Source organism: Cupressus sempervirens, chromosome 1 (genome assembly GCF_028749045.1).
Source record: "Cupressus sempervirens isolate cs-2001-9-10 chromosome 1, ASM2874904v1, whole genome shotgun sequence".
NCBI classification, from domain to species: domain Eukaryota; kingdom Viridiplantae; phylum Streptophyta; class Pinopsida; order Cupressales; family Cupressaceae; genus Cupressus; species Cupressus sempervirens.
Genome location: NC_143118.1, coordinates 475,209,563 through 475,229,459, shown reverse-complemented (window position 1 = coordinate 475,229,459; position 19,897 = coordinate 475,209,563).

Sequence of the window (19,897 nt, the reverse complement as noted above, 5' to 3'; positions counted from 1 at the left end):
ACACCAACAAATTGGATATAGTAATAAACCAAGATTTTTGGCTAATGGATGAAGTGCACACCTAGGCCAATGATTTGGAGGCATTGAAAACTATTAAAGGGAAATGATATTGAATATTGATGGAAGTATCTATGGTGGAGGAGTTAGATAAAATAGATGACTGGATAGAAAAGGTGTCGGCAGGCAATAAGGTTATGGGAGGATTATATGATGATATTCAAGAGATAAAGAATAAAGTTTCAGAGGTAGTTTTTGGAAGTGGATAAGTATTATAATTCCATCAGCTTAGAGATTTATGGGGATGAGTCAAGGACTCAACTTTCTTCAGTAGAAATAGTCATGCAACAATTTAGATCATTATTTGAGGTAGCTTCATCCAAAGATGATGTTGGACAAATCTTCAAGGCATAAGAAGCATTACTAAAGTTGGATTCCAAATTGGAAGATTTTGAGGATATTAGGCTAGAAATCAATAATTACTGCAAGGTGGTGCATAATAAATATGAATCCTTGGATTTACTAGAAGCTTAAGAGATTACAACTATTATCCAAAAGTTTAGAAGGAAACATCCAAACATCATTTTGGTCCAGAGGGAAGAAAATCTAGATGCTTGAAATTGAGTTTTGACACTTGGAAAATTCTTGGTAATTTTGATCCTATCAGAAGGTGCACTTTTCACAAGGTGTGCCAACAATTTTGAAGATGAAGTAGTGTGCCGATAGTTAACTACTAGTTGTTATTTTTGAGTATTCCATGCATTAGAAACACATTTTGATGACAGTTCAACTCCCAGAAGTACCTAGAGAAGGCCAAGCTTGCATTTTTAGAAGTCCCAGTGGCTCTCAAATCATCTCATGACTTCTCTCTTTTTATCTTCTTCTTATTTTATTGTTTTAATTCATGGCTCATGCACCCATTAATTGATATAAACCAGGGTGGAGACCTAGTTAGTACCATTTAGAGAGTCAGTTTGTATGTAATTAGCTTTATTTTATTAGTTTTTAGCATAATATTAACATTAGAAGAGCTCTCACTCCTAACACAAAAGGAGGAGAGGGTTTATTTTAAGTACATGGATATAAAATGTACTCTAGGCTGATATTTTGATGCAATAATAAATGTTATTTGTGCTCTCATAATAAGTGTAGTAAATATTGTTGGAGTGTGTTGTTTTTTTCAGAATTCATGTTTATGAATGATAATGGAGATAATGGTTTTATTGTGTTGTTATAATTGTGTGATCTTTTAGTTCTGGTGTTTGCCTTATGTTAACAAATTTTGTAGTTGTGATGAATTGGAGAAATGATTACTATTGTTCTTTTAGAGCTTTTTGTCTCATCTACACGCTCTTTCTGTGGCTGCATGATTTGATGAATCGTGAAACATCTTTTGGTATTCATTAAAGTTCCCATCGATGATTGCATCAGTGGAGTTGAGGAAGTGTTGTTCCTAATTTCATTAGTTTCTTACCAGATCCTTTTGACAATTTAATTCACAGACATGTTGTTACTTTGGCTTATGTCCATTAGGAATTTCCCTTTTAGTATTTTGTTTTAATATCTCATTACTCAATCTTTGTTATTTTATTTTCAAATACATGGTTAAAATAGGAATTCATATAATTGTATTGATTAGAAATTTCATTCATCATAAAATAGAATATACAAAAATATATTGGTTTTGTGGTTATATTTTAGCAAATTTGTGCAAAATTGGTGGATAACAGTAGAGGCCTCCTTGTGAGCATTCACGTTTATCTTTAATTGAGCTACCTAGCAGGTTGAAAAATAACCATCTAGAAACTTGGAGTTGTTCATTGATCAGTTTTTCAGGAGAGATATTCAAGATAATTTCTATCATTAGTATCATGCAAAATGACTGCTCAACAAGGCTCACCAACCTCTTGCTATGCATCCAAGTTCACTATAATTGATTCTCCTTTTTCCTTCTCATGATCGACCAGTTCTTTTGCCTCCTTCCTCTAACACCTCAAGTGGATGATCCTTGTTGATGATTGAACTTGAATTGGAACATTCTTCTATACAAGAGGAAATTACAAAATTTCATCAATACGCTTGAGGGGTAAGGATGAACTAGAAGTTATTGAGTCTATTTGGGGATTTTTCCCTATTTCTTTGATTTTCAAGATCTTATTTTCTCTTAGTCATTCATTTGTCATGTTCACAACATCTAGGGGTAGTATTTGGAGTTCATTCTCCTCCTTCTTGCTCCAATTGATTTGGGTATGGGAAGATCCTCACTTTGTTCAGTAAATGTTGGGATCAACCACTTTTTAACCCTCAACTTCTTCTATTCTAGAGATATCCATAGGCAAGTAAAAATCACCAATTTGCCTCAAGGTGAACCTTGACCATAACCTCTTCCTCACTTCATAGTTATCTTCATAGTCAACCCAATGATCCTCCATCTGAGGCTCATGTGTAAACACAAGATCCAATTCAAAATGGGTTTGAGCAAAACCTTTGCTATCAAATTTGGGTCTAGCTTGGTAAAGCATTAAATTCATAGCTTTTATTTTAGGTTCTAACTTGAAGGCATCTTGAATGTGTTTACAATGGTAGTGACCCAAGTCAATAGGGAAAAACATACCCAAAACCCCTTCTGGCTTTGCATCTTTTATCTACATAAGTATTTTGTCTGGATATCTCAATTAACACATACCTATTCAAGAAATACCTTGGAAACTTCAAAACTTCACCTTGAAACCCACCAATCCTTAGTTATGGGAACTTAGGAAATTGTATGAAGAAGCTTCCATCAATTATGACTAATGGAATGACTTCTTTAGATAGTATCTTGCTTTCTTTTCCTTGCAACTCAAAAACAAGCCTTGTCAAGAATGTGTCCTACAATTTTCTAAAATTCTCAAAACTCTTCTTATTTTGTAGTAGAGGATAGTAATCATAGATGGCCATATTTTTGGACAAAAGCTAGCATAGAAAACTACCCCATTCTCTGTAATAGGATAGGATATGGAACAAATAGGAGGACATATAGAAACCAACCATCCCACAAACTTGTGAAAGTTCTTCATGAAGCTTGTTTGTGATCATTTTTGCCCAATCAATATAGTTGCCTTCATCTAGGATGTTTTGGATGAAAATTTACATCTAATTCTCCCATAAGAATGTGTGATGGTTTCCTTTCACCCTATTCATCAAAACAATGATATCCTTTACTTTTGGGATCATATGTTCTCTAGTTAGGGTACATGGTAGGTGGGAACCTCCTTTCTCAGGTTTTAATAGCCAATTCTTTGCATGATATTGTTGAAATCCCTTGTATTGGTAGTGAATAGAAAGAAAGAAAGGTTTAAAGTCTAGTCTTCATAGATCTCATTTAGTGGAATCCTAAGAGCACCCATGCCAGTAGTACAATTCACATAAACTAGGATTTCACCATTGTGTGTTCTAATACATCTTTTTGTACCATCATACTTCTCTCAGCACTCAAGAACTAGCTCTAGACACAATTTAGCTTTAGGGAAACCATTGATTTTTATTAAACCATTCCTAGCCACTTTGTCTTCCATAGACCTAGGTTGAGCATTATCAATCATTATAACTACCCATTCAATATTTTCATCCACTAGTGCAGTATCCCCTAATTTTGGTAAGAAGCTCATTAAAGGAACATGTTTCTTTTCTTTGGGTATTTTAGGATGAGAACTAGTTGTTAGCATGAATGTTGATGATATTCCTCTGGGAGAGTATCCTAGAATTTTAGGAACATTAGGGAGATTATTAGCATGATTGTATGTTGCATTCATGGCAAAATTTTTCATTGATGTCAACATATTGGTAATTATGTGAAGAATGATAGAGAAATTGATAAAGATCTAGGCCATGAGGTTTGAGGCATGCAAATGAGATATAGCATAGTTAAGGACATGTTCTACAACTTGTCCTAATGATGTGGTTAAGTGCACATGCAGAAATTCAATGTTTGGTGACATTTATTCAAGATTTACTAAAGATAGTATCCAAACAGAGTTTATGAGAAGTGGTTTCTGGTAATTAGATTATATATCCTAGCTAGGATAGAATATAGTTAAGAATGGTTAGACTAAGGTAGAATACATCATGATGATGATGTGGTTGAGTGTGTGAAGTCTGAGGTTACATGTGTGAAAATTTGTGAAGATTGTAGGATGACAGTGCTATGTAATTATGAAAAGATGTAATCTAACATGTATAGTTTTATCTTAATGAGGTCCTATTATACTTGTAAATTGAGAAAGCCTCAAGGCCGACTCAATAAAATATTTTGAGGACTTAGTATAAATGAAAGTTGTTTTCCTTGTGGTTATGAATGATGTGAGTGAATGTAAACAAATTGTAAGTGTAAATTACATGCAAGTGAGCGATCTAAGAGATTTATGTGATTCAAGTATGTAGATCTGGTATTGAGATTAGAGAAGTGTTTGGTACAAAAGAGGCACAATGAAAGAGCAAAGTGATTACATTTAGTAGAGAGTTTTGGTGGACAATTAATCATTTGGTATTTTTCTGAAAGGAATAATACAAAGACCAGTTGGAGAGTGAGTTCAGTGGTCTTGTCCCTAAAGTTGTTTGGATAGTGGGTCCTTATGCCTTCCACAACTCCTAACAAGGATTCAAAGTCTCCTAATTAGAACTAATATGTACTAAATGCATTTCATTAATTCCTAATAGGGTTCATCCTTTTGCAAGGAACTTATGTATTAACACATCATTTTTTAGGTACCATCCCTACCAAGATTTTCCCTCTGATCAAGGGTTTCCCTAGTGAACAAATATGGTGTTGTTGTGTATGGTTATCTTCTTATGGTTATTGCATTTGTTGATTATATGTTTCAAATTTAATAAAGTTAATAAGAATTATTTTAATTGGATAACTGATTCGTCCTCCCCCGCTCTTAGTTATCTTGGTGGACTTTAGTTTCTCACAATTGGCATTAGAGCATCAGGTCCTTGAAGGAAAATCTTAATGACTTGGAGATCTAAGGTGAGTCATTTTAGAAAGGATATTCTGAAGTTTGATGGAACCAACTATGACGCTTAGAAAAAGAAGATGAAGACACATATTCTAGGCATGGCTTCGAGATATTGGCTCATTTCAAAGAATGAGAAAGAAGTGATCGAAGAATAAAATCTTGAAGATTATACTGAAAGATAGAGATAATTGTTCATGTGTAACATGCTTGCTAGGGAAGCACCTTTGACAAACCATCTTGATAATGAGTACATTGAGATAAAATCTTTCAGATTATCATATGAAATTTGGAAAGCTTTGGAATCTACTTATGAAGGTGATAAGCATGTTAATTAGATATGTTTATTTCAAGAAGCTAAAATGATGGAAGATGAATCTGTAAGTGTACACTGAAAAGGTGTCACACTCTAAACCCTTCTATCCAAGTGATTCCATGAGATCAAAATGCTTGGATGTTGGCTTAGAGCTCCCAATCCACAGAGTGCAAGAAGGTATGTTTCAAGTTTATGAGAGCTCCCAATTGAGCCTTAGAGATACTTTTCTTGCTGGTAAACCATGCAACGGGAGGTTTCTTTGAGACAAGATACAAGAATACAAGTGTCCACAAAGGGATTCCTCAAATATGCAATGCAAGCATGAATTTACATGAGAATGAAATGAACAAATGCAGCTAGATTAAGCAAATGAGATGTTTACAAAACCATCCTAATTATGCTATGTGAGCTAGATTGTAGTAAAGGAAACTAAGCTATATGATATTCCACTAAAATGCCATGGATGATAGAAAGTAGACAATAAGTAGAAATTCTCCACAAAAGCTCTCAAGGATTTGAATGGTAAACCTATAGCATAATAGTACTCAAGAGTGTGGATCCTTTAAGAAGGGGAGAGCTCTTTCTTTTAAAGATGTACAGACAGTGGAGATCAAGATCAAATGATGGATGATCAAGGGTGGAGTTTGAAAATGAGATTGATCCACGTGCACACACAAGTCAACCAATAAACAAAGAGTTGAATTTGCATGTGAGACAAAAAGAGTCATTTCCTTTAATTTGCAAAATAGAAATAATGCTTTATGTGTGCACATTGAGTGGGTTAGAAGAATGGGGGCTTTTATTTAATTAAAAGGGGACATGTTCTCTTACTCAAATAATGAACTTAAGATAGTATAGTTAAACTATAGGTTATAATCAAATTAATTGATTTCTAGCAATTTGGTTTAGACAAATGATTAATTAATTAAGTGTAAATGCTAAGAAGGGGGCTAGTAGTCTAGTCGACCATTTTTAGGTGATTATATTTGCCCCACTTTGACTAATGTGTGATCAATATGGGAACACATTACATTAAAGAAAATAAAAGCCAAGTAGGTAGCAATAGATATAGATATATGATTCTAAAGAATGAAATACAGAAAGAGATAACATCCTGAATGTACAACTTGATAGCACTAGTACTGAACACTAGGAAAGAGACAATGTCAAAAATAAAGAAGAGTGCTAACACCAAGAAAAGTAGATAGATCAAGAGCAAATGAAAAGATCAAACATATGCTCCTAAGAAATAGATAGATGTACCAAGCGATGATAGAGTATTTCTACCCCCTCAGGATCGAAATCAAAATGAGGTAAGGGCGATGTAGAAATGAGCTAGATATGAGAAAATTGAGATATAGAAAGTCCATGATGACAGATATGTGATTATAACCAAAGAGTGACCATACAACGGTGATAAAATGCCCCAATTTGACCAGATTTGATCACAAACGATAAAGTATGAAAATTAGATCAAATCAGGAAAAAGTATGATTTAGAAGTGAAATGTGTGAATTAAAGTAGAGATGAAGTGTAGAAATGATGAAGATATGAAGAAATTAAGATGCCCAGTGTAGATTCAAAGATTAGACCTTAAAAGGTCAACTAACTGCATAGAAGAAGGTAGAATTTTGAAATGCAATTTGGACTATCAAGATGAACTCAAATTTCAATTTTGATCCCAAAAATGGATCCAGAACGTTGAAATTAGCTAGGGTGCAATTTTCACAAAATTTTGAGGAGTTTGAAAAATGAGCCAACACGAGTTTGGAAGGCTATATAAGGTGTCCAAGTGTCATTTAAAATTCATTTGTCTTTTGTGATTTTGAGAAATTTTGAGTGGTCTGGAGAGAGAAACATGGTGTTAGTGAACATTCTGATCCACACACACCATTTCGAGCACAACCAGCTACACAACTATCCCCTTGGTTACAAGGCATTAGTAAGTTATCAACATTTTGATGCTTTTGATTCATTTATTGCCTTTTTTCACACATTTTAAGGCCATATTAAAAAATATTGTACAATATTTTTTAAAAGTCTCACAAAGTTACTTTAAAAAATATCGCAAGATATTTCGCACAAAAAAAAAGTATCGCATGGTTTGAAAAGTTCTACCATATGGGCTATACCCAAATCTCATGTGAGCCAGTGCAAAATATCGCCCAAGCGAAAAGTATCACCCGAGTATAATAAAAAGTGTTGCATGATACTTTTTCAGCAAAAAGTATCACCAGCATATAACTAGAAGTATCGCACAACTTGTATGTTTAGTACTTTGAGTTGTATTTTGCATTTTTTCATCAATTTTTCAATGTTACTGATGTTCTCTTGACCTTGTTTGGTAGATTGTGTTCCCCACATTGATTATCAAGGCCCCCAAAGTGATGGGGTTGTGTGTTTTAGGAAACCTTACTAAGGATGTGAAAGTCACCATAGTGAGTATAGGGCTGAAGTGGGTCACTTGAATGCCCCATTTGTAGGTGAACCATAGGTTGTTGAATGCACTAGCTGAGTGATGGCATAACGAGCACAAAACCTTCCACCTGCCTATTAGAGAGGTGACCATCACCTTGGAGGATGTGTACCACATCCTTCAAATACCATGTTACGATGATCTAGTAAGTTTTTATGTTTTATCTCTTGTTTGCATTGTAAGTTTATGGTATCCATGTGAGGCGTACTGACATGAGTTTTATATGCCATAGGTGTACTATGATCAAACCCTAATGAAGGGTAGAGATGTTGTGCAGGAGATGTTCCAGAATGTCACCATCCTAGATTGACATTTCAGTTGGGAGTGACTCATTGATGAGTATAGTGATGAGTATCCACTATAGTGCTTATTATGTTCATTAGTTTCCCAAGCTCTAGTTACCGATAGGGATCAGAAAGGTTTCTTGCTAGGATGGGGCACATTGGTAGGGGATCTGATTGGGCATCCCCAGAGGATGGAATGGGGACCAGTCATCCATACATATATGTATCATGAGCTACATGAGGTGGCATACTATGACATACATTCTTGGGCATGCAGGGTAGTGCTAGCACAGATATAGGCGTGGGAGCACATTGTCATCATTTGACTGCGAGTTTAGTTGCGAGAGTGCAACCAACCCTTTATCTTCAGATATATAAGGTTCATACCATAGAGCCATGATGGAGATGTCACTTAATATCGGCAAGTTTTGGATGAGCTTACCTCTTTTGTGTGGCGGTCATATCAACAGTGCCATGGATATTTTGACTCTTGGGAGTTAGAGTATATGCGTTATAGTTGACCACTAGTTAGGAGATATGCAGACATAGTGGAGCAATTTGTGATTAGCCAGGCATGGTACCAATTTGCAAAGCAATAGGTGGTCTCATTAGAGACTACTACCTATGTGTGGTACCATGGGGAGGAGGCAGATGGATGGTTGCATATGCTAGATTATCAGACAACCCTCTTGGGGACAACAACCTTGGTGTGTGAGCCTTGGGATTATATGCCAGAGGTAGCAAATGTAGATATAGACCCAACATATTTATATGAGATGTAGAGGCATCCATTCCCACATTTTACATGACCAGATGCCCCACTCACAGCAACAAGATAGGGAGGAGATGGCAGTGGAGGCAGAGGCAGAGGCAAATGAATAAAGGTTGGGAGCAGTTCTCGAGCTAGGAGGAGGTGGATGTAGGCCTAGGTCACGGGGGAGGAGGAGGAGGAATTTCCACTAAGACATAGGAGAGTTGAGCTAATGGAGGTACAGGCGAAACAGCCAGCTGTAGATGATGATCAAGATGCTAGATTTTGGGCTATGGAGGCAGAGTTGTAGGCAGCTCAAGTGATTATTGTTGTATGTGACAAACAATTGTTGGATGTACAGTAGAGGCAAATAGGCAAGATTGAGCTCTAAGAGATGATTTAGTAGAGGCCTAGCGAGAGGTGGAGCGATAGATAACTAGGGTAGCCTACTACCAAGGGGTATACAATGTTGTAGTTCCTACGGATCAACGAGTACGTATGTACTCAAAGAGACATGGTAGATTGGATCAACCACCCTTGATGGCACTAGTGGCTCCTCCCCTAGCATAGCTGACTCATGAGGGGGGAAGTTAGTCATAGGTCTAGGTTGATGTGTCATGACAGTTTTTTATTGTACCTCATATATTTTGATCTAGATATCCAGATTTTGGATCTTACATTGTATACGTATATGTGACACATTTTGATATATATGAAATACTATATTGGATTGATAGTCTTGTGTACTTGTCTCATTTTATGGATGCTTATGGATGTTTCAACATTTTACGTTTCCATGTGATGTTTTAGTTTCTTGCTCGTGTATGTGTTTTTTTATGCTCATGTTGATATGCTTGTGGATTTCTCTCATGTTTAGCTCTCATGTGTATGATATAGACTTATGCTTTGAAAAATGTAACACTTGGATAAATTAGATGTGATTTTTAGATTAACCCTAATGATGACATGATAGCAAAGAGGCGAAGTGAAAGATCAAGAAGATGAAAAGAAATGATTAAGAAGAACAAAAAGAAGGTATGAAAGTAGTTAGCTGACATGTCCAAAAAAAGATGAAGAGAGAGCTCTCCCCATATGCAGGAATGCAAGACTAAGCCAGAAAATGAACCTATAATGAAAACTAAAATGCATTAGTTTACCAGAAAGGAATGCATAACATTTAGACTCTAATTTCATCATTGAGCATTTATTAGGGACATCATTAGATCATTCAACCATCACTAGTATAACTATGAGGATATGAATATGATCGATATCATATAGGAATGTGGAAATCCCATCTAAGCATCAAAGACATGTAAGTCAAGATGGCTACGTGATTAGATTCCCTAAGCTTAATTTAGCAAGATTATGCCTATATCAAGGCATAAGTGCCAGGATAACCCCTTAGTGTGGTATTGCAAAAATAGTCAAAGATGATACATTGTAAGTCAAAGTGTCAAGTAGGACAAGCATGAATGCTCTAAACATTGTAGACTAACAAAGTATACCCACAAGCAAAAAGCAAGTAAACATGCCCCATGCCCCCAGTCTTCTAGTCCATGACATCCTCGAAAGACTATTAGTGAGGGAACACATAGCAAAGAAATCATCATAGACAATACACAAAGAAGATAAAGTTCATCATAGCTCAGTCGTTTAAATGTTTAAGTGTGTGTGTGTGTAAGTCACTTGGCCATTTCTTCATGGCTTGATTCTGATAGTGATAAATATTGTGACATCTAAGACTGTAGATAGACTATCTAAAAAGTGTTGAGAAACACTTGATGTCAAAGTGGGGTAGTGTTGAGCAACATTGTTGTGTGAGTTGCCAAAGAAACCCTCATGCACAAGGAGACGTCAATAGGCTAAGTAGTTGTGCCCCCAAGATGAGGACAAGGGACAATTCCAAACTAGGAGATGTGTTGCAGAGTGGGTGATTGGGACTGATAGACATAGGTGCAAGGGTCTCAAGTAGTGCCTATTTCCAGGTTTTCACCAGTTGGCAGATTTTTTCAGGACTTTTTTCAAATTTTTTTGTATTTTTTATATTCTTTATTTTTTTGGTTATATATCAAAGCACCTATTGCTAGGTTTTCACTAAGATGATCATTTTTTCCAGACGTTTTTTGATTTTATGGATTTTTTGAAAATCAATAGATATGTACAAATAGTTGAGCGATGAGCCTTTAAGCATAGAATTTTTTCAAATGTAGGACATTGATAGGCTTCACCAATTGTTCCCCTTCTGAAGTAGAAAGATGATAAGCACCAGACCCAAATGTTGCTATGATAATGTAAGGGTCCAACTAGTTAGGTTCGAACTTCCCTTTTTGTTCTTGGTTTTGCTAGTTTTGAGCGTTTTCTCTACGTACAAGCTCACCCACTTATAACTTATAGGGATGAAATTTCTTGTTATATTGAATAGACATCCACTTCTGATAAGCCCTCATATGATCAATGTTAGAGTAATAAGATATTGACTTATTAATCAAATCATTTTGATTTAATTATTAAGTCACTTATTCTCTCTAGTTTACTTAAGCTAAACTTTAGGCATATAATAATTAATCATTTTATAAATTATTATCATGCAACCTAGGTTTTACTCTATTAGGGTTTTAATCTCCTTTTATAAGGATTGACCTCTTTGTAATTTATTCATTCACTTTTGATAATAGCAATTTCTCTTTTTCCTCATCAAGAATGTCTCATCTATGGATCTGGCAATTTCAACCTCCATAGCTTTTTGCTTCTCTCTTTCTCTGTGATAGGTGTTGCATGCAGGTGATTCTTGGGAGTTGTGGGGTTGATCTTTCATCAACTTCAACATGGTGTTAGAGCTCCAGATCTTCATGCCCCTATTCTATTTATGAGAAGTTTTTATTGGCTTTTAGATATGTGCTTTTTGTTTAGAGGGTTTCATCTTTTTAGAGTTTTTTTGTAATGAATTTGGGGGTCACCATTTTTCGGTTCACTTTGAGCCCAAACGGATATCACCGTTGAGCTCTGAGCGCCCAAAAATCATTATTTTCATATAATATTTGTCCAATTTTGACATAGTTGGAATTTGAGGCTAAAATTTTTTCTTACAAATTATACACATTTCTTGACGTGATGATTTTCTATTTTGGCACGTTTCTTGAGGCAGCAATTTTTAGATTTTCTAGCACACAAACTAAGATTTTGGCACATTTCGTGAGGTGATGATTTTGTGTTTTTTGTTGGGGCACACAAATCAAGATCTTTTGAAATTTGATATTTTGGCACATTTCCTGAGGTGATGATTTTGTGATTTTTGCACAAAAATCACTATTTTAAGGTACACAAATTGAGACAATTTTGGTACAAAATTGGCACGCTTTCTAATGTAATTTTGTACTATTGGGTACAATTTTTGAGACATTTTGGCATGGATCCCAAGGCAAAAAAATTTTTTTAACTTTTCTAGTGCTTTTTTGACCTGCATGTGGTTTTTTGGCCATAACTTGCTCATGTGGACTCCATTTTTCAATCCAAAAGAAGCATCGAAAAGTTGATTCTAAGCCTATCATGATGGTGCAGCTTATTTGGATTTTTGATGCTATTTGATGCTTAATTTTGGCTGTCAAATTCACATGTTCTATTTTGCACTCTGAGAGACATTTTATTTTCCAGATTCTACTCCAGGCACATCCCATTCAGTTTTTTGTTTTTCTGCATTCTAATGGATATCTTGGTTGTTTCAAGTCTGGGGATCAATTTTGTTGTTTCAGATGATTTTTCATGGGTTGTACTCTCTTGTATCAACCTTATGTCTTTTTAAAAAAAATATTTTTTGGCATCCTTTTGTAGTTTTTTGCAAACACACTGAGATAAAATGTCACTCTATTGCATTTCAGGATTTTGGACATCTTTGTGTTTTGTTGTACTTGCACAACATTATAAAGTGTCTTGAGGGGTTTTATGTTGGTCATATTCATCATCTTCCTTTTTCAAGTGAATGTTCCTTTCATGACATTAGCCTCATGATGTGTCGAAGACACGTGCTCGTATAGGTGTTTGTACTTCTTTTGCACTCTTGATGTTCCTAGTTCTTCTTTCTCCATGAGATATTGGATTCAATTTCAGTATTCATGTCTTACCTCTCAGCATTAGAGGGGGGTTATGTTGGTTCTATCACTTTCTTGGTTCAATAGAGTGAGCTACGTATTTAGTATTTGATTCTATGTATTAGGCAATTGCAGTGGCTAAATACGTATGGATTTTGGTGAGATGGATTATTTACCATCTAGACATTCTTTCATTCCTATTTTTGGAGGTCATGAAAATACCTTCCATCTTCGATTGATTAGCTCTTCAAACTTAGTCTTCTCTACCTGGTCATGTTCTATATAGTGGAGGTTCTTCATATCAACAATTTGGCAGTGTTTGTAGCTTCATGCTTCAGTGGTGTTCTTCATGATCATCTTTTGTTCCTATCTTCTGAAAAATTCTTTCCATCTCTTTTTTGAGTAAGGTTTTTCCCATGTGGTTTTCTCTATTTCTCCTCTTTTCAAAGATTTGGTTGTACCTCATTAGGCCTTGTGTCAGGACCCAATTTCCTTTCAATAGTAGTTTATAGGTTTTTAGCTACTCCCTAAGTTTATCTTAAGGGTGGTGTTAAAGTAATAAGATATTGCCTTATTAATTAAATCATTTTGATTTAATTGTTAAGTCATAAGCTAAACTTTAGGCATCTAATAATTAATTATTTTATTAATTATTATCATGCAACCTAGGTTTTACCCTGTTAGAGTTTTGATCTCCTTTTATAAGGATTGATCTCTTTGTAATTTATTCATTCACTTTTGATAATAGAAATTTCTCTTTTTGCTCATCAAGAATGTTTCATCTATGGATCTAGCAATTCCAGCCTCCATAGCTTTTTGCTTCTCTCTTTCTCTGTGATAAATGTTTGTGTGCAGGTGAATTTTGGGACTTATGGGGTTGATCTTTCATCAACTTTAACAATCAAAATTAGCCTTGTGGCATTCATCAAGAGTATCCAATTCCTATACTTGCATAGCCTTATGGTCTTCATTGGTTATCAACCCATGTAAGCAGACTCGCAATGAGGGGATCTCAACTTCTAAGGGGAGGACAGCCTTAGAGCAATAAACAAAAGAAAAGGGTTTAGCCCTTGTAGGAGTACGTATGGTAGTTCTGCAGGCCCATAGTGCTGAATTGATCTATAGGTGCTAGTCCTTCCCTGATTTGTGAATTTTTCTATGCAATATTTTCAACAATGTTTTGATAGAGGCCTCAGTTTGGTCGTTCCATTGAGGGTTGTATATTGAGGACCAATGTTGTTTGATTCTAAATTTCTTGCACAGTTGTTTAAGGTCCTTGTTCTTGAATTGTCCTCCATTATCAGTAATGATGGAGGAATGAATGCCATAGTGGCAAATGATGTGGTTGAGTATAAACAAGGTAACATGTTTTCTTGTAGTAGCAGATAGTGGCACAACCTCAACCCATTTAGTGAAATACATAGTCGTTGTGATAATGAACTTGTGGCCACTAGATGAACTTGGGTGAATTTTGCCTACCAAATCAAAGGCAAGTTGTTGAAATGGCCAGTATGTCATAGAGGGAATAAGCTCACATCTAGAAGCATGAATCAAGTTGCCATGAAGCTGAAATTTCTTACAAGACTTAGCATAATGAACATTGTCAGCTTGCATGGTTGGCCAGTAATAACCCACCCTAAGCAATTTCTGAGAAACTGCAAGACCATTGGAATGTGCCCCACAAATGTTGTTGTGGAATTTGGCTAGTAACTTTTTGGACTCTTCTAGCTCTAAACACCTAAGCAGCATTTTGTCTAGACTCTTCCTATACAAGTCACCAGAGACCAAAATGTAATGTGAAGCATTGTGAAGGAGTTGACATTTTTGGTTACATGTGAGGGTTTAAGGAATAACCTGATCATGCAAGTAGGAGAAGATAGTAGCATATAAGGAGGAATCATGACCTACAATAGTGCAAATTGTATGGTTATCTAAGGAATCATAGGTAGGATGACATAGTTCTTCCACCAGGAACTCAAATCATGATTCATGTTCTTATAACTAGAACATAGATGCTAGAGAGCCATAGCATCAATAGCCTCGTTTTCTACTCTAGGAATTTGTCAAAATGTCACAAAAGTGAAATATTTCCTTAGAGCATCAATCAACTTCTTGTAAAGTACCAATTTGTCATGTTTTGTTTGATATTCATTGTTTACTTGATTTATGACAAGTTGGGAATCTCCATAGATGTGCACTTCAATGATTCTCCAGTCAAGAGCCATTTTAATCCCATTTTTTAAGGCATCATATTCTGCAATGTTGTTAGTGCAAGGGAATAAGGGTTTGTAGGATTTTGGGATTATATAACCATGTGTTGAAATAAACAAGATGCTTGCCCCAACCCCATTCTATGTATGAGGACTGTCAAAGAATATTTTCCAAGTTCTCTCAGTGATGTACATAATTGAGGCTTCTAGAAACTCAATCTACATAGGCATTGTATCTTCTAGTGGAAAATCAGCCAATTGGTTAGCTATGGCCTACCCCTTGATAGCTTTGTGTTCAACATACTGAATGTCAAATTTTGAAAGAATCATCATCCATTCAGCCAAGCGGCCGGTAAGCACAGATTTACTTAACAAGTATTTTAAGGGATCAATTTTAGTAATCAGGTGAACTATATGTGCCAACATATAATGTCTGAGTTTTTGAGAAGCAAAGACAACTGCAAGGGAAGCCTTCTCAATGTTGTTGTAGTTTATCTCATAGGCCACCAAAGTGTGGCTGATGTAATATATTGCATGTTCTTTTCTTGTCTCATCACTCTATGCCAATAATGCTCTTAGAGAGGAAGTTGTAGCTGAGATATACTAAATCAAAGGTTTTCTCAGTATGGGTGGCATTAATATGGGAGGTTTAGCCAAGTACCCTTTGATTTGGTCTAGAATTTGTTGACAATCTATGTTCTAGATATGAGTAGAGCCTTTATGCGAATTCTTGTTAAAAGATTGAGCTTTGTCAACCAACTGAGAAATGAATCTTCTAATAGATTGTAGATGTCCTTGCAGACTTCTAAGTTGACTGATATTCCTTGGAGGAGGCATTTTTGTGATTGCTTGTACTTTTTCAAGATCAACCTCAATGCCTTTTGCTGATATAATATAGCCTAGTAGTTTTCCAAATGTGACACCAAAGGCACACTTTTTTGGATTTAGCCTAAGTTGAAATTATTCGATACGGTCCAATATCAAACTAAGGTCATCAAGATGTCTGTCTCTTTTTTTAGATTTTACTAGGGTGTCATCAACATAATCGTCCATATTCTTATGCATCACATCATGGAAGATAGTGGTCATTGTGCATTGATAGGTAGCACTAGCATTTTTTAGCCCAAAGGGCATGACATTCTGGTAGAAAGGTATTCCATGCACATGCAAAGTCTATCTTTTCTTGATCAACTGGAGCAATCTTAATTTGGTTATACTTGGAAAAGCCATCCATTAAGGAGTACATTTCATAACCCATCACCATATCCACTATCATGTCTATGTTGGGTAGTGGAAAGTCATCCTTAGGGCATGCCTTGTTTAGATCTCTGAAATAGTACAAGCTCAAATGGATTTGTCATGTTTAGACATAGATACAAAATTGGAAATCCACTTCACATAATCAACAGCTCTAATGAAGTTTGCACTTGGGAGTTTTTCCAACTCTTCCTTGACCAAGAGGGCTACATGTGGATGCATCTTTCTCATTTTTTTGTTTATAGGTTTTACACTAAGAGAGATAGATGAATTATGCATGATTATATCTGTGCCAAGTCCTAGCATAACTGAGTATGTCCATGCAAAATTGATCTTCTTTTCTTGAAAGAACTTGGCAAAACTCTCCTTTTCTTCAATTGAAAATGACTAAGCTACATGGATAATTTTGGAGATTCTTCTGTACCCAAGTTGATAGGCTATGCAAGTTCAATGAGAACTGAAGATTTGTCCTGAAAATAGCTTGGAAAACTACCAAGTACCTCATCTGCAAGCACCTCAAGGAGGTTTTCACCATTGGATACATCTTTATTTTTACTTTATTTAGGTTTAGATACTACCACATGATTTTTTCCATCTAACCATTTTCTTTTCTTTTAAGTTTGTGACTGAGGTACTTGATATTTTCTTCTATCATGTTGATCACAAGTTCACTGGTGGAAGAAGTCATGGGTTCAATGGTGTTAAGATAGCAAGTGATCTCATAGTCATTCTAGAAAGATGGTATTTCAAGTCTTTGATGTTGAACTAATCAATTTATGAGATTAGGAAGAATCAAGGAGAGGGATGTGGAAGCTTCAAGGTTGTTGATATGAAAGGAGTCATTTTTGGTGATATGAGAAGTCAAGCCTATAGTGAACATTGCAAAGGGATCCAAATCGAGAATAAACCTAGAGGGACCAGCATGGTCCACTAAAGTAGTTTATGAACCAAACTAGTCTAACCCTACACTAGACTCTTCAACTATATTTGGTTGGGTTGCATAGGTGTGAATGACATCCACCCCTAATTCACAAGATGCATCTAATATACTTTCCCATTCATACTCACGGGAGTCTGTACTATAATCCCTAGCAATTAAGTGAGCAATATTTTGTCTAATATGTCATTTGTTTAAGTCTTCATGGTCGAATTCATCTTGTTCATGTTGTCTAGAAGTAGAAGCTTCAACATCATTGTGAGTAAGTTAGTGTTTCTTCTCCCTAAAGGAGAGAAGTGAGAGGCATTAAATTATCATCTTGCAAAGTGGGAGCAACAAAGGAGGATCATCATCCTTTGAGTCGCTAGACATGGGAGCTCTTCTATCAAATGTTGGTATTTCATCTTCTAGTCCAAAACCTAGTCCAATAGTATCTCGAGTCTTGCGACCCTTAGTATGACTTAAAGGTTCTACTAAAGATTTTTTGTTACCAGCTAAGGACCCGCGACCCTAATAGTCCATATTTGTGAGAATTTTATATCATTTGTCATAACATTTAGGAGAGATGGGAGTAGTGACCATGACTTCCTCCTCATCTTCCTCTTCCCTATATATTCAATTTTTGATTGCTTGTTCTTCTTTATATACTTCTAGGGGAACTGAGGATTGAACAAAGATGCCAAAAATAGTCATTTCAAAAGTTGAAGGCTTTATTTTGGCAGAAGGTTTCCCATAAGACTAGGGGAAATAGGTAAAGAAACAATAAAGTACAGGGTGTATTTTCCCATGCTTGGGCTCATCATTTTAGTTTCTATTCACACTCTGTAAAGGATGGAATTAGCTCGTGAGAAGAGTGATTATGTGGAACCAATGTTTCTACAACAAATAATGTATTGATAGACATTAAGTTATCTTCGGGGACAACTATCTAGATATCATTGAAAGGGAACTTGATACATTGATGATACATGGAGGATAATGCTTGCATTACATGAATCCATGATTGTCCCAGCAACAAATTATATTTGAGTAGTATGTCTAGGACTTGGAAAAATCACATCTTTTTCAACTGGACCAACTCGAATTGGAAGCATAATGAGACCTTTGGAAGGTCTTTTGAACTCATCATAGGCTTTGATAGTGATCTTGTGCCTGGGTTCAATGGCAAATTTAGACATGCCCAATTGTTGGATTACATTGAACAAGATGATGTTCAACCCTGCACCATTAGCTATTAGGACTCAATTAATGTGAGTATAGAAGATTTGGACTTCAATGTAGAGGATGAGATTATGGGGATGTCTGAGAGCTCTGTCATCTTCTTCAAAAAAGGTGAGATATTGAGGTGAAGAAATATGGTTCACCATAGCTTGAAATCACTTTGCATCAATATCCGTGGGGACATTGGCATAATGTAAGGCTTTTTCAAGGATGTCCTTGTGCAAAGCCGATAATTCTAACAACTCAAAAAAGGATATTTGAGTCGGGGTATGTTGTAGCTAGCTAATAAGGTCATAATTGGAGATCCCTGAGGTAGTTGCTTTTTTGGATGATGAAGCATTCTTAGGATCATTAGAAACTTTTAGAATGACTTTAGATTTCCCCTTAGTGACAGTGTTAAGTGGCGCACTCTAGGAGGAAGAAGATTCTGCCACTCGAAGGACCACCTCAGGTTGGGTATTCCTATGTTGTTGAGGAGCATTTCTTGTTTTGAGGAAAACCTTAGATCTTTCATCCTCAGCATTATAGTTGGGTTGATTGTTAGAATTATAATTCATTATACAAAGATACTCAATAGGTTCAATCATATTTATAACATCATCAGCATTACCATAGGCATAGTTGATCTTAGCATCATGATTTTTCTTAGAAGCCTTGGAAGATTTGTCTTTCTCATATTTAGGCAAGGGTTGCTTGAAATCTTTGTGGTCAAAATTTTTGATGAGACCATTTGTGACAACTTTACTAGCCTCTATGAGATCTTGAATAACGTCTTTGAGCTTAAAACAATGTTCAGTATTATGGCCTTTGCTTCTATGATAACTGCAAATAAGATCCTCTCTCCACCAAGGAGGTCTGACGGGTGGGTCATAGGGGTGGGAATTTTCTGGTAGCATAACTGTTTGTTTGCAATTAAGGTCTTTAAGACCACTTTGTAAGGTTCAACCATCATAGTATAAAAATGCCTTTTCTTGACAAACTTGGTGTTCTTGTTAGATGTTTGTGGTTTCGAATCCTCTTATAGTGTAAATAGAATTGGAAAGGATGAATGCAATTTCCTTTGTCTTAGGAGCATCACTACTCCATCATTGACAATATATTTGTCTTTGTTCCAAGGTTTTTTTTTGTCCTTGCCATTTTATGTTTGTTCACAACAATATCACCCCTCTTGATAGCAACATCCTCAATACAATATGCACTCTTAACCATTGCATTGAAGGATGTGAACAACTATTTTCTTAAGTCAAAGTATAGTTCTAGTACAAGTGTGTTGAGAATGATGTCAATTTTTTCAACCTCAAGAACTTGTCGAGGGTACGTAGAGTATGGGGTTTTCCATCTTTGAACATATGTTGCAAAAAGT